A 15,013-nucleotide genomic window follows, 5' to 3' on the forward strand; every position below is an offset into this window, starting at 1 on the left:
ATTTAATAGGTCTGCCGATTCTTGCTCTTAGGTTTTATATTTCTCCAGATCTGCAGCTCTATTGAGATATAGAGCGGCTATCCAGATCTGCAACTCTCCAAGTTGTAAATCTGCCGATTCTGTAGCTTCTCTTCGACAATCTTCTATACTCAACAGGAAAGCATTCTCTGGATGGCTCCCAGCGTCGCGAAAATAGCTGTTAGCTCAATTACGTCCGCCTCTAGGGGCCAAGCTCCTGCTCATATTGTCAGTGAAGCCCCAGCTCCCACTGTCTAGGTGGTCCAACCCTCACTCGATGAGGCTTTGAAGTTCTCTGAAAGTGCCATAATCTGCCGATTCAATGGTTTTTGGCTGCGGCTAACAGCACTCCACAGTTGAATCTCGGAGGTATGGAAGCCTCTAATCCCTGATGCAATTAATATCTACCCCTGTGCTAGGGGTTTCTTTATAGTAGATTTTGAAAACCCTGAAAACAAACAATGTATTCTAGATTCCAGCCCTTGGTTTTGGGAAAAATCAGGCCTATTCATGAGGCCATGGAACCCATCATTCGATCCCTCAACAACAGTGATAATCTCAGCACCAGTTTGAAATATTGTCAAACCTACCCTTGCATATCTGGAATTTATCTTCGCTAAAAGCCATTGGAAATGCAATTGGGAAATTTTACTGCAGGTGCCCAGAAACAGAGGAATATGCCAAAACCACCTATGCACGCATTTGTGTGGAAATGGACTTCAGCGTCGGATTCCCAGCTAAAATACACCTAACAAATAAAGACTATGTGTGGAACCAAAAACTCGATTATGAAAGTGTGATCTTCAGATGTTGATCCTGCTTTGAGACATGCCACCTAGCCAAAAATTGCCCAAAAGCCTCCTAGAAAAATTCTACTAAAAGAAATCACCACAAATCTACATGGTGGGAAGGAGCACAAAAGGAACACTACACTGTCACCAAAGAAGAATACTTTCGAGAAAACTCTCAATCACAAAAAATTGGGCAAGAAAGAAACAACTCTCAAGACAGGCAGGGGGAAAGCCCCGCCCAACAACAAAAAAGTGAACTCGACAATCCCTCAAGTTATGAGGGTTCGAATACCACACAAAATAAATCTCCATTTAACAGCAAAGCAGATCTCCTAGACCAAACTTCTTCTCCGACTATCTTCAAAAGGACGAACACAATAGATCGCGAAGCTAAGACACCAATGTCCCAAGAATCAGAAGAGATGAAGGAGACGAAAGATAAAGAAAGTTGGAAGACCGTAGAAAAAAAGAAAGCTACAGCACCGATCTCGCCAAGAAAGACAACGAGCTAGACAATTAGAAACTAAGAAAAAAAATTATAGATCCGATAGACCAATTTGGTCTCAGTGGACGGTAACCATCATCATCATCATCATCATATATAGTTTTGGATGTGGCAAAAATATTAAATGGTCTTTGAAATATTAAATGTTATAACTATTTTAAGTAAATAAAGAATGGTAAACATATTTAGTAACCATAAACATATAAATTTGAAAATATAAAGAAATTAATTTTAAAAATTCTATCTATTATGGAGATTGCAAAATTAATTTGAAAAGTAACTTATGTTCGATTTCCCACCTATATATATATAGTTAGTTTTGGATGTGACAAAAATATTTTATTAATTACATTATTATGCAAGTTACATGATCCCACAATGCAAATACCTAATCAATGTAAAACTCGATGCAACATATATTTCTTATAACTAAATTAATAAACAATCAACAAATGCCATGCCTAATACTCATTAAAAAAAACTATAACTAGCAATTGCACCAGATGTTGCAAAGGAAACGCCGTAAGGCATATATTGGAGATGAATCATGACATATAAAATATTATTGAAGATAAAAATTAGTAAACAAAATGTCATTCAAAGTAGAAGATAAAGAGAACTCACTTAAATGACATTCGAGAAGAATCATGACATATAGAATATTATTGAAGATAAAAATTAGTAAACAAAATTTCATTCAAAGTAGAAGATAAAGAGAACTCACTTAAATGACAATCTCATAATAAAGTCTACATAAATATATTGCAATTAATCTTAAACAATTATTTTGTATGTAAATACCATTCCAATTACAAATTTTGTTAATAATGAAAAAAGAGAGATGAATCTAATAACCAAATAATTTTAAAATTATAAAATCCTCTCCAAACCTTTATTCTCAACTTATTTCCATTATTAAAAAAAATTGAATCATGACATATAAAATATTATTGAAGATAAAAATTGGTAAACAAAATGTCATTCAAAGTAGAAGATAAAGAGAACTCACTTAAATGACAATGTCATGCTGATTGACTCTAAACTTTGATATGAAATGCAAAGTATACAAAATAAAACAATAGAAATTATAGATAATAAATATACAAAGATACAAAAATATTTATTTTATAATGAAGTCTACATAAATATAATGCAGTTAATCTTAAACATTTTTTTGTATGTAAATACAAGACCATTCCAATTACAAATTTTGTTAATAATGAAAAAAGAGAGATTAATCTAATAACCAAATAATTTTAAAATTATAAAATCCTTTCAAAACATTTATCTTCAACTTATTTCCATTATTAAAAGAATTCAACTATTCTATTATTTATGTTTTATATAAATTAATATCAGATTGTGCATTCATATTCGACTTGTATCCCTATCCCTTTGTTTTTAGGTGTCTTTACTACCCTTTTTTTTAATTTTTTTAAGGAAAACATGTAAATGCAATCCAATATTATGAATAACAAAATTCAAAATTAAAGTGTAATGTTAAAATATAGAATATTAGATCTAAGTAATCTCCATATACAAAAAAAAATTATATCTCAATTTCTATCCTTTTAATATACAAATTTATTTAACAATTTAACAATAAAACTATATAAATTAATCTATGTGATAAATCACAAAATATAAATATTATGAATAATAAAATTCAAAATTAAAGTGTAATGTTAAAAAATGGAATATTAGATATAAGTAATCTATATATATATATATATATATATATATATATCAATTTCTATCCCTTTCATATACAAATTTATTTAACAATTTAACCATAAAACTATATAAATTAATTTTAGAAGAGCGAATAAATATACAAAGATACAAAAATATTTATTTTATAATGAAATCTACATAAATATATTGCAATTAATCTTAAACATTTATTTTGTATGTAAATACAAGACCATTCCAATTACAAATTTTGTTAATAATGAAAAAAATTATTAATCTAATAACCAAATAATTTTAAAATTATAAAATTCTCTCAAAACCTTTAGCTTCGACTTATTTCCATTATTAAAAAAAATTTAACTATTCTATTATTTATGTTTTATATAAATTAATATAAGATTATGCATTCGTATACTACACTTTTTATATCCATTTGTTTTTAGGTGTCTTTATTACCTTCTTTTTTTAGGAAACATGTAAATACAATCCAATATTATGAATAATTCAAAATTAAAGTGTAGATATAAGTAATCTCTATATACAAAAAAAAAAAGTATATCTCAATTTCTATCCTTTCCATATACAAATTTATTTAACAATTTAACAATAAAACTATATAAATTAATCTATGTGATAAATCACAAAATATAAATATTATGAATAATAAAATTCAAAATTAAAGTGTAATGTTAGAAAATAGAATATTAAATATAAGTAATCTCTACATACAAATATATATATATATATATATATATATATCAATTTATGTCCCTTTCATATACAAATTTATTTAACAATTTAACCATAAAACTGTATAAATTAATCTATGTGGTAAATCCCAAAATATATGCCCTAATTGAATTCCAAAATGATCATTTTACAATGAACCACCCTTTTCCAATATTAATTTTTTTTAACTATTCTATTATTTATGTTTTATATAGATTAATATAGATTATGCATTCATATACACTTTTGACTTGTATCCCTTTGTTTCCATCTGTTTTAGACTTAGTTATCAGTTAACTTTCATACGAAATGTAAAGTATAAAAATTAAAGCAATAGAAATTATGTACTCTACCCAACAGAAGAGAGAGTAAATATACAAATATACAATAATATTGAAATATACAAAGATACAAAAATGAGAGTAAATATACAAATATACAATGATATTTAAATATACAAAGATACAAAAATATTTATTTTATAACCAAGTCTACACAAATCTATTGCAATTAATCTTAAACATTTATTTTGTATGTAAATACAAGACCATTCCAATTACGAATTTTGTTAATAATGAAAAAGAGAGATTAAACTAATAACCAAATATAAATATATTGCAATTAATCTTAAACATTTATTTTGTATGTAAATACAAGAGTATTCTAATTTCAAATTTTGTTAATAATGAGAAAAGAGAGATTAATCTAATAACCAAGTAGTTTTAAAATTGTAAAATCCTCTCAATACCTTTATCCTCATCTTATTTCCATTATTAAAAAAGTTTAACTATTCTACTTGTATCCCTTTGTTTTTAGGTGTCTTTACTACACTTTCGACTTGTATCCCTTTGCTTTTAGGTGTCTTTACTACACTTTCGACTTGTATCCCTTTGTTTTTAGGTGTCTTTACTACCTACTTTCTTCTTACTTTTCCATCTGGTTTGGATTAGACTTAGTTATAATTTCATTTTTTTATTATTCTATTATTTTTAGATTTACTTATCATTTCATTTTCAGCATATTGTATAATGTTTTTATTACTCTATTCTTTATGTTTTATATAAATTAATATCAGATTATGCATTCCTTTTTAGGTGTCTTTACTACCTCATGTTTTTTTAGAGATACATGTAAATACAATCCAATATTATGAATAACAAAATTCAAAATTAAAGTGTAATGTTCAAAAATGGAAAATTAGATATAAGTAATCTCTATATACAAAAAAAATTATATCTCAATTTCTATCATTTTCATATACAAATTTATTTAACAATAAAACTGTTTAAATTAATCTATGCGATAAATCACAAAATATAAATATTATGAATAAAAAAATTCAAAATTAAAGTGTAATGTTAAAAAATAGAATATTAAATATAAGTAATCTCTATATACAAAAAAAATTATATCTCAATTTCTATCCCTTTCATGTACAAATTTATTTAACAATTTATCCATAAAACTGTATAAATTAATCCATATAGTAAATCACAAAATATAAGCCGTAATTGAATTCCAAATATCAATCATTTTACAGTGAACCACCCTTCCAAAAATGTCTATGGGCAACCTGCTAATAGCTATACACAGAATTTTCCTTAATAGCAATAGTCGGATACAACTATGAGAATAAGGAAAATATATTATAAAATTCTGTATTTTTTTGAAATATAAAGCATAATCATGTTATAATTTTTAATAAAAAAGTAAATTTTTTAATAACTAACTTTTTTTTTGGTAACCATAGCTTTCTAAATATAATAAACAATCAACAAATGCCATGCCTAATACTCATTAAAAAAAAACTATAAATAGTAAAACACACCCTAAACCTTATTCATAATAAAAAGTCAACTAACATACCAAATACGAGTATTTAGTGAGTACAATAAAAATGAAAACGTATTTATGACCAACATACCAAAACCAAATATTTAGCTAGTACACCAAAAATCAAATTTATTTCTTTCTTTTGTTTGACACTTCAATTGAAAATAGTCTCCTCATTCGATCTAAAAATTGAGAGAGAATCGTCAAAAAGACACCACATGACACCTTTAAGAAAAATAAAAAATGTTATTATGGTTGGCTGTGCACCGAGACCATTTGCCAGGCACACCATCTTTCTCGTTTTTTCCAGCATTTAGGATTAAGTGCATCTTTTCTCAAATTCGTCGTGTTATTATTGTATGGTAAATACCTTTATTTTAAAATAGTTAATATATTCAATGTTTTGTCTTGGATAGTCAAAAGTAGTTGGAATTTGGGTAAAAAAGTTGTCAAAAATCGCTGGAATCTGAGTAAAAAAATTTCAAGAAATCTTGCAATTGCAGTGTTTGAATCAGTCAGAATTCCGGGCAAAAATTTTCAAGAAATTTTATAGTAACAGTGTTTGAATTATGCTTTTTATGATGGAAATGGATTCAGCACCATCAAAAACCTTTGGGGCAACCAAATCTTGAAGTTTGCCATCTGTAACCTATCCTTGCCGGATTTTATCATAAACCTTGACAAAATTTCCATAATTTTCAAGGCAAAAAAAACAGTGTGGTGAGACTACGGCCTTTTCTTTAATATACTTCTGATGAAGTCTAATTTCAAAAACAAAATCTGGCCTTTTCTTTAATATACTTCTGATGAAGTCTAATTTCAAAAACAAAATCTGGTAAGACCTATATACTATTGGCTCGTTATTTGAGATCTTGGACAATGACATGTCCAAATTAACAACTAATCCAATGAAAAATAAATATAAATAAAATAAATTACAGAAAATAAATAAATAATTTTTAAAGTTACACTTTGTAAAATTGAAACATATTTATCATATTTAAAAAGCAATACATATAATAACATGGTATTTTATTTTCTTATCTTTTAATTTATTTATTATTTCCAAAATTAATATTATAGTTATATTATTTTTTAAATCTATACATAATTAAAAAATTAATTTTATATACAATTAAAATTAATTATATCATAAATAAATAACACCATGATCCATCCAGATTCCAAACCTTGTGTTTTCATTGCACATTCAAAAACTGCCCCATTTCATCCACAATCAACTTAGAGAAAAGCCAAGATAAAATCCACTAGAAATTCATTCCAGCCCTAACCTGGAAATCTTGTTCATTGACAACAAACAGAATTCATTTCAACCCCAACATGGAATTGTTGTTCATTGACACCATAGTAATGTATTATGAATATTGCAGTTACTATCTTGAATGCATATAATTCTATCTATATGCATTACAGAAACTTACAGAATTCATTTCAGCCCCAACATGGAAATGTTGTTCATGGAAATGGTGTTCATTGACAACAGAATTCATTTCAGCCCCAACATGGAAATGTTATTCATTGACAACATAGTAATGTATTATGAATATTGCATTTCCTATATTCAAATAAACCCAAAATGACTGCTTCAAACACAATCCATTAAAACCCCAAGTGAGGTTCATAAAGACTCTCAGCGACTTCTTCAAACACAGGAATGAACACAATTTATTAAAACCCCAACTGAGGACCGAAAACACCAGTACAGTGAGCTGCACAATCCATAAAGAAAAAAAAAAACATTAGCCATAGAAACCATTCAATTTTACTCATCAAACCTGGCCTCCATTGACCCGAACAATCTGAGCATTTACCCACTCTCCTTCGTCACTCGCCAAGAACGCAACCAGGGGAGCCACATCTTCCACCGTGCCCAACCGCTCAAACGGATTGGATTTCATCCCACCTTCGATCATAGCCTCGCTCTTGCCGGCAAAGAACATATCGGTGGCAACAGCGCCTGGCGCCACACAATTTGCAGTAATCTGAGTGCCCCTCAATTCCTGCGCCAGGATTCTCGTCATCATCTCCACCGCCGCCTTGCTGGCCGAGTAGGCGCCGTACCCTGTTCTCGCCTGTGCCACAACGGAGCTGGTTATGTTGATGATGCGACCGCCGCCGCCGCGGACGACCCTCTTGGCGGCTTCTCTGCTACAAAGAAATGCCCCCTTGCAGTTCACTTGGAAAGTCCGGTCCCAGTCTTCATCCGAGGTCTGTGCAAGGGTTGGATACTTGGGGTCCAGCACTCCTGCGTTGTTTACCACGATATGGAGTGCCCCAAAAGTGTGCTCGCCCATGTCGAATAGCTGAGCCACCTGGGAAGGCTCTGCAACATCGGCTTTACACACAATCGCCCGAACACCATTCTTACCAGAAGAAGAGGATTTATTATTGATTAGGGAAGCGACTTCCTCGGCGGCGGCTTGATTGGAGGAGTAATGGACGACCACTTTGGCTCCCTTCTCCGCTAATTTGAGGGCAATTTCCCTGCCAATCCCCCTGGACGCACCTGTTACAATGGCCACTCGTCCTTCCAAGGGCAAAGGGGGCCTCAAACTCTTCTCCTCCTGCTGCTGCTTCTGCTCATCAGCAGTCGCCATAACTGGAAAAAAGCGATTTGCTCTCCCTGAGCGATATTTCTATGGAGGATGCCCTGATAGTTTCCTAATCCGAGTACCTGTCCGGCGCAAAAAATAAGACCCTTTGCCAAAAATCGGACCCAACAACAAATATGGTTGAATTGGAAAATATCAGTAAGATATTCTCACCAGAACCGTGCAAATAGGGTACAAAAAAATGTAGTGGACATAGTTGGTCCAGGACCATGCAAATGCCAAACCCAAAAAACTCTTGTAGATAATACCTATGTGGTCCAAAATCATGCAGCGAATGCGGCCGGAGAGTCCGTATGTATCGATGGGGGCGAACAATATTTCCCGAGATATATGATATTTAATTCACCGTGAGAGCCGGACGGGACAGCCTTTATAGTATTACCAGATTTAGGATACTTTTTAGCCTTTTAATGCACCTCTCCTGACCATGAGAGAGGCAAAGGAATTTTTATTAAATATATTAATGGAGTCACCTATTGACGCGGAGGAATTGGCGGAGGAATTGGCGGGACTGTTTAAAGTCGCTGGAATTAGGGTAAAAAAATTTCGAAAAATCTTATAGAAACAGTGTTTGACTAGTGTTTTTATGGTGGAAATGGATTCAACACCATCAAAAACTTCTCTCACTCTTTAAATTTTGAAATTTAACATAAATATGACCACAATTTCATAACTTTCGAGAAAATTCCTCCAGCTTATTAGAGTACAGCTATATTAAATACTATCAAATTTTTTTATTAAATATATTAAATATTAACCGTAATTGAAAACAATTTATCAATATTTAAAATTAAAATAGATCAATTAATTTATTTTGAAGTTTTAAAAGTTTCCATAAAATAAAATGGTTTAACAAAGGTGTAGAATATATATAAATCGCTAGGTAAATAGATTATTATATAAAATTAAATTTTATAAATTAATTTTTTTTATCTAATTATTTTAATTTTAATTTATAAATAAATTTTAATTTTATAAAATAAATTGAATTATAAAATTAAATTTCAATTGTATAAATCAATTTAAATTTTATAAATTAATCTAACCTTTAAGGTTTAGGAATAATTTAAATGGCTTTTATCACTGGTTTAAAAAAATTGCCTTTATTTTAATCATCGTCTTGTTTCCAAGAATTCATATCTGGGTTTCTGCGAAGGGTTTTTGCGGTGCAAAGGGTTTCTGCGGAAGGTTTTTGCTCTTCATGATTCATCCCTGCGATGCTAAGCATTTCTGATTTGTCTCTCTGTTTTAATTACCATAAATTAAAATTAAAATAGTTAAATGAAATTAAAATTAAAATAATCAAATAAAATTTAATTTAATTTTAATTGTATAAAGTAATCTATTTATTTTTCTCTGATTATTTTTATTTTTATTTCAATTTCAATTTATAAATCAAATAAATTGATTTATAAAATAATTAAATAAATAGATTAATTTATAAAATTAAAATATTAAATAAATAATTTGATTTTTACCATTAAAATTTAATTTAATTTTATAAATCAATATATTTATCTAATTATTTATATATATTCTAAACATATATTAAACCACTTTGATTTATCATATTTAGGAAGTTATGGAGAAAAATTGAGATGATCCAAAACCAATTCATAACTTATAATCTCAAGATCAAGGGAAATACTCCCTATCCTATCCTCTTGATCCAAACTGCCATGTACCCATTGAAAGTGCGGATATGTTTAGATATCTGATGTATAAGAAGAAGCTTCACAATATGGAATCCAAGAGGCTCCCAAAAATTGCTTCTAACTTTAGTCAAAACCCCCACCTGTGCCTCAAGCGCAGGTGGCATCACAATGCTCAGTCTTGGCTCAACCTTTGGGGGATTAAGGAGGAGATCATCATGGGAAGCAAGGACAATATCAAAGATACTATTACCTCCAGTTTTAAGGACAAGATGTGGGATGCTAAGGAGCTGGAGGGTAAAAGGAAGCTAAGGTACTATAAGGAGGTGATCAACCCCACCCTTGATAACCAAAATTATCTCTCTATGTTAACTAGCACTAAGAAGAAAATGAACATCGTTAGGATTAGAACTAACTCTCATGAGCTTTGGAGTGAGACTGGGCAGTGGTCTACTCCCAAGACTCCCTAGGATGATAGAATTTGTTAGATTTGTGATACTAAGAAGGTGGAAGATGAAAAGCACTTCCTTTTAGACTGTTCGGCTCTTGCCCACATCCACTCTCAATTCCCTACATCCGCTCTCAATTCCCTATCATCAACCACACCTCCAATCTTCTCGACTTATTAAGCCAGCCCAATTATAGTGATCTTGGAACGCTTCTTTCCCTGCCCCTTGATCACAAAAACAAGATTTTGATTAATAACAATTAGAGTCTCTTTTCTTGAAGTCTAATAGACCACATTTATCTTAATAGACGTAAATCATCATCATCAATACTTTAAATAATTAGGCCGATAGGCCTTTCTTTGAAAGGGACCTTTCGTCGTCCTACTCCTTCTGACGCTGACACCTGGCGAAATTCGTCTCTATTCAGGAAACTACTATAGGTTGACACCTGGCGAACTTAGTCTTCGTTCAGGAAACGACTACCTCAGACACCTGCCGCTCTTCGTCTTTGTTCAGGAATATCGGCCTCTCTGCAAAGAAGGGGCGGAGGTATTCATGGATGCCGCCGCCCCACTGACTGAGCCTTGGCATAGTTGAAGGATGCGCCCGCGCCTGGCGGAACAGAAAACACCCGGTTACCACTTGTCACGTTCGCACTATCATCTTCCATACGCCACCTTGAGGCGCCTTAAAGCATTTCTTTATTGATGAGGCGTGGAGAGAAGCGACATCACCCCGCTACCATTAAATCCCTATTCGTATTTCCCTATTCGGTTCCAATCCGATCGTCTTTGTTTGGTTCAGACTAGCAACAAATGATCCCCTGCGATATTAAACTTCATATTTTCTCCGCATCTTTGTGCTCCTCCTCGACCTGAAGCCTGCCACAGCAAATTTGAACTCCTCAGACGTCTCACTGCATCGATATCCGGTATCCAAGGTATGTAGTTTTTGCCTTTTAATGTCTAGCTTCATAATCTCTGAATCTGAAATAGGTTTTTAACGGGTTTTTTTGGGGGTTCTTCTTTGTTTGATTTACTGGTATGTGCACAATGCTGCATAAACACTAAACAGATCTGGTCACCAAATCAACCTGTTGCTCACATCCTCGTTGCCCGTAATAATCTTCCTGCTGAAAATGCCCTAAAACTTGCTCCCAATATTCCATTTCTTGGAGTGCTTGCTGCTGCTGTAGGAAGACTTTCTTGCTGAAGAAAGTGTGATGAATGAGTCAACACTGTTTACCCTTTCAACTGCAATTTATGCCATACGAAGCTCTTGGCAGTGTTATAAGACTCTTCGCAGTCCAAGTGGAGTCGGGAGTTTGACTATGTTTTAAGAGGAAACAGAGTCTAATCAGCAGAATCTGAATCAATCCCGATACTCCAAAAACATCACACTACGTCCCTACATTAGCTAACCAATGCCCATTGCTAATTTTCCTGTACATTTATCTCTTAAATTATATGGTTAGCGGGCTTATACCTAAGGTTTCCTCTTTGGGTTCAGTAGCTTTCATTTGGATTCGAAGCTTGACGCGCCAACAGTGCCAAAGGCATTCTTCATTTCTTTTAAAGAATCTTTTTGATGTAAGGGCTGCTTCACACAGACTCCATGTTTACAGAAATGGGAAACAACAGCGTAACTAAAAATGGGGACCAGAGTGTTTTGGGATGAGTAGTTCTTCTTGCACACTGTGTATTATCAATGTAATAGATAATTTAGTGAATTCAAATCCATACAAGACTGAAAAATAATCTACCATATCTAATTTTCTAGGTTTTGGTGTTATAAATCATACCACATTCATTTCTTAATGCTCAGTTATTTTTTAATAAAATATGGTTCTTTTTTTTATCAAATGCCGATCCTGTGCAGAGAGATCCCCAAGAAACAACATTTCCGTATCATTTCTGTTCCGTTTTTGTTCCTTAGATAAAGTAGGACACAACACCATTTGTTGTAACATAGCACAGACCTATATTTCCAAGAAAATTACATGAAATAGTTCCAGTTAGGTTCTGTTTTCTCTAATGCTTGGGCTACTTTGCTTACCCATGTTTCCTCTCTGATGCTAGGGCTACTTTGCTTACCTATGTTTCCAAGAAAATTACATTGAATAGTTCTGACAAGTTTCTATTCTTTCTGATGACATAGTTACTTTACTTTCTGGTGTTAAGGCCGCTTTGCATAGACCACTCTCTTCAATTTTAATAGATTGAAGGTCTTCACATAGAGATTGAATTAGTAGGCTCACTAAAAATTATAAAGCAAATCATTAGCTAAATTTTGAATGGTTAGTAGTTTCAAGTTTCAACTAACTCCAATGTCCAGTAAGCTACTTTCTGTCAAGATTAGCTAAAATAAGTTTCGTTGTTTTATTTAAAGTAGGTCTTAACCTTCTTTAGTATTTGGGAAAACTCGGTTAAACTTTGGCAAACCTATTGGAACTAACCTAACTCACTAAGAGATGAAATGACAGGTTTTGACTGACGGCTATTTTAATTTAAGTTTAACTAATATATAAGTCTGAAATGGCCCTTAGTGCAACCAAACGGATTTTTTCAACAGAATCATGAATAATGTTGAACCTTCTTAAAGGAAATGCTGGGCAGATTCTTGATTAACGCATAAAGTGGTGTGATTCATCTCATTATGATCCGCAGTACATGGTTTTTTATGTTCAATTTTTTTGGTCTATTTATATTCATTTTTTTGGTTTATTTGATTAAAAAATTTGAGGACTTAAGTATGTAAAACAAAATACTTTGAAAAATACAATACATGAATTTAAAATCGGTTTCAAAATTTTAATAATGTTAATGTTTTACTTCTACTGTCAACCAGTAATGTAAGTGATTTGTTTTAACATTTGCAAATCACAAATTTCTCCACTTTTCATTTACCATGTACAACGTTGTAATTTACTTTTTATTTAGAAAAAAACCGTGCTGCCAATAATCTATTGAACCTATTGAGCTTTAAGTATGAACGCGTTCTACACTTACTATATTAATATGAATGGTTTGGTTTTGGTTCTGTTCTTCTAATATCAAATGTACTGGTACAGGATGGTCAACGTGGTTATTGCCTTCGTCACTACATACCTTTACATATGATTGACTATCTATAGAACTTTCTTCCTTTCTCTAGAAAATGACTATGAAAAACCACAAATGCTGCATAAACACTAAACAGATCTGGTCACCAAATCAACCTCTTGCTCACATCCTCGTTGCCCGTAATAATCTTCCTGCTGAAAATGCCCTAAAACTTGCTCCCAATATTCCATTTCTTGGAGTGCTTGCTGCTGCTGTAGGAAGACTTTCTTGCTGAAGAAAGTGTGATGAATGAGTGAAAGAAGTGCTTTTTTATAGAAAAAGAGGATTTTCGACTGCTTGTTGCTGCTCTACGAAGTTTTTCTTGCTCAAGAATGTGCGAGGAATGTGTGAATGAAGTGCTTTCTTATAGAAAAAGAGGCTGTTAGGGCTTCTAGAGAATTCTAAATTTTATTTTTTAACCGACTGTAAAAGTCAGTTAATTAAGTCTGTTGAGTGATTAGATCTATTTATTAGTTATTATTAAATGATCTAAGGGTTCCATGCCTTTCGTGGGTGCTTGGATGGGGCCCAAAAGCCAAGCAAAAAGTCACAAAAACACATCCTTTTTTGGCTGAAACAGCATGCAAACGCTGCTGGTTGTAGTGTTTGACACTTTTGTTTGACTGATTTCCGGTTGGCAGCAAAGTAAGTTGTCAGGGTTCATGGTCATGGCCAAGGGGATTACAAGAGGATTTCTATTTGTGGAAATTAGGGTTTGAATGAATGTTAAGGTACTTCGTTGATATTAAAATCTCAATGACAATTATGGTTCAGTGATTTTGGGTTCAAATTTCAATTCTCAGTCATAAATGACAATATTATAATGTTCATAACTTCATCTTGGTGGGTCGGTTGGTTTGACATCGGTTGAACATTAGAGTAGAAGAGTTAGAAAACAGAAATTCTGATCCTGGAAATTTGAATTTGCCATTGGCCCAATAAAGAAAATGCTGATTACTGCTTTCTGTTGCTACCTACTACAGTGAATATCTTTGTGCCCAAATGAATAAATGGTAGTGGCTGTGGGAGTGTAAAGACAATAAAAATTCCCAATAAAAAAGTTGCAGGTTTCTATTGCCTAAAAATAGGCTACTCAAGTGTTTCTTTTTTTAAGATTAAGTCTGTTGAGTGATTAGATCTATTTATTAGTTATTATTAAATGATCTAAGGGTTCCATGCCTTTCGTGGGTGCTTGGATGGGGCCCAAAAGCCAAGCAAAAAGTCACAAAAACACATCCTTTTTTGGCTGAAACAGCATGCAAACGCTGCTGGTTGTACCAGTTTCTGCATTTCTGGGTATTTCTGGTTGTACCAGTTTCTGCATTTCTGGTTCACAAAAACACATCCTTTTTTTATCTAATTATTTTAATTTTAATTTATAAATAAATTTTAATTTTATAAAATAAATTGAATTATAAAATTAAATTTCAATTGTATAAATCAATTTAAATTTTATAAATTAATCTAACCTTTAAGGTTTAGGAATAATTTAAATGGCTTTTATCACTGGTTTAAAAAATTGCCTCTATTTTAATCATCGTCTTGTTTCCAAGAATTCAGATCTGGGTTTCTGCGAAGGGTTTTTGCGGTGCAAAGGGTTTCTGCGGAGG

The 15,013-nt window shown here is 32.1% G+C and overlaps 1 pseudogene; it reads right to left on the bottom strand.

Moving 5' to 3' along the window:
* Positions 1–6,748: 6,748 nt before the first annotated feature.
* On the bottom strand, positions 6,749–8,421 carry LOC149183481 (short-chain type dehydrogenase/reductase pseudogene; annotated as a pseudogene).
* Positions 8,422–15,013: the final 6,592 nt, after the last annotated feature.

Source organism: Pinus tabuliformis, chromosome 3_2 (assembly GCF_031772625.1).
Source record: "Pinus tabuliformis cultivar Carrire ecotype Pingquan chromosome 3_2, CPIR1, whole genome shotgun sequence".
In the NCBI taxonomy this organism is placed as follows: Eukaryota; Viridiplantae; Streptophyta; class Pinopsida; order Pinales; family Pinaceae; genus Pinus; species Pinus tabuliformis.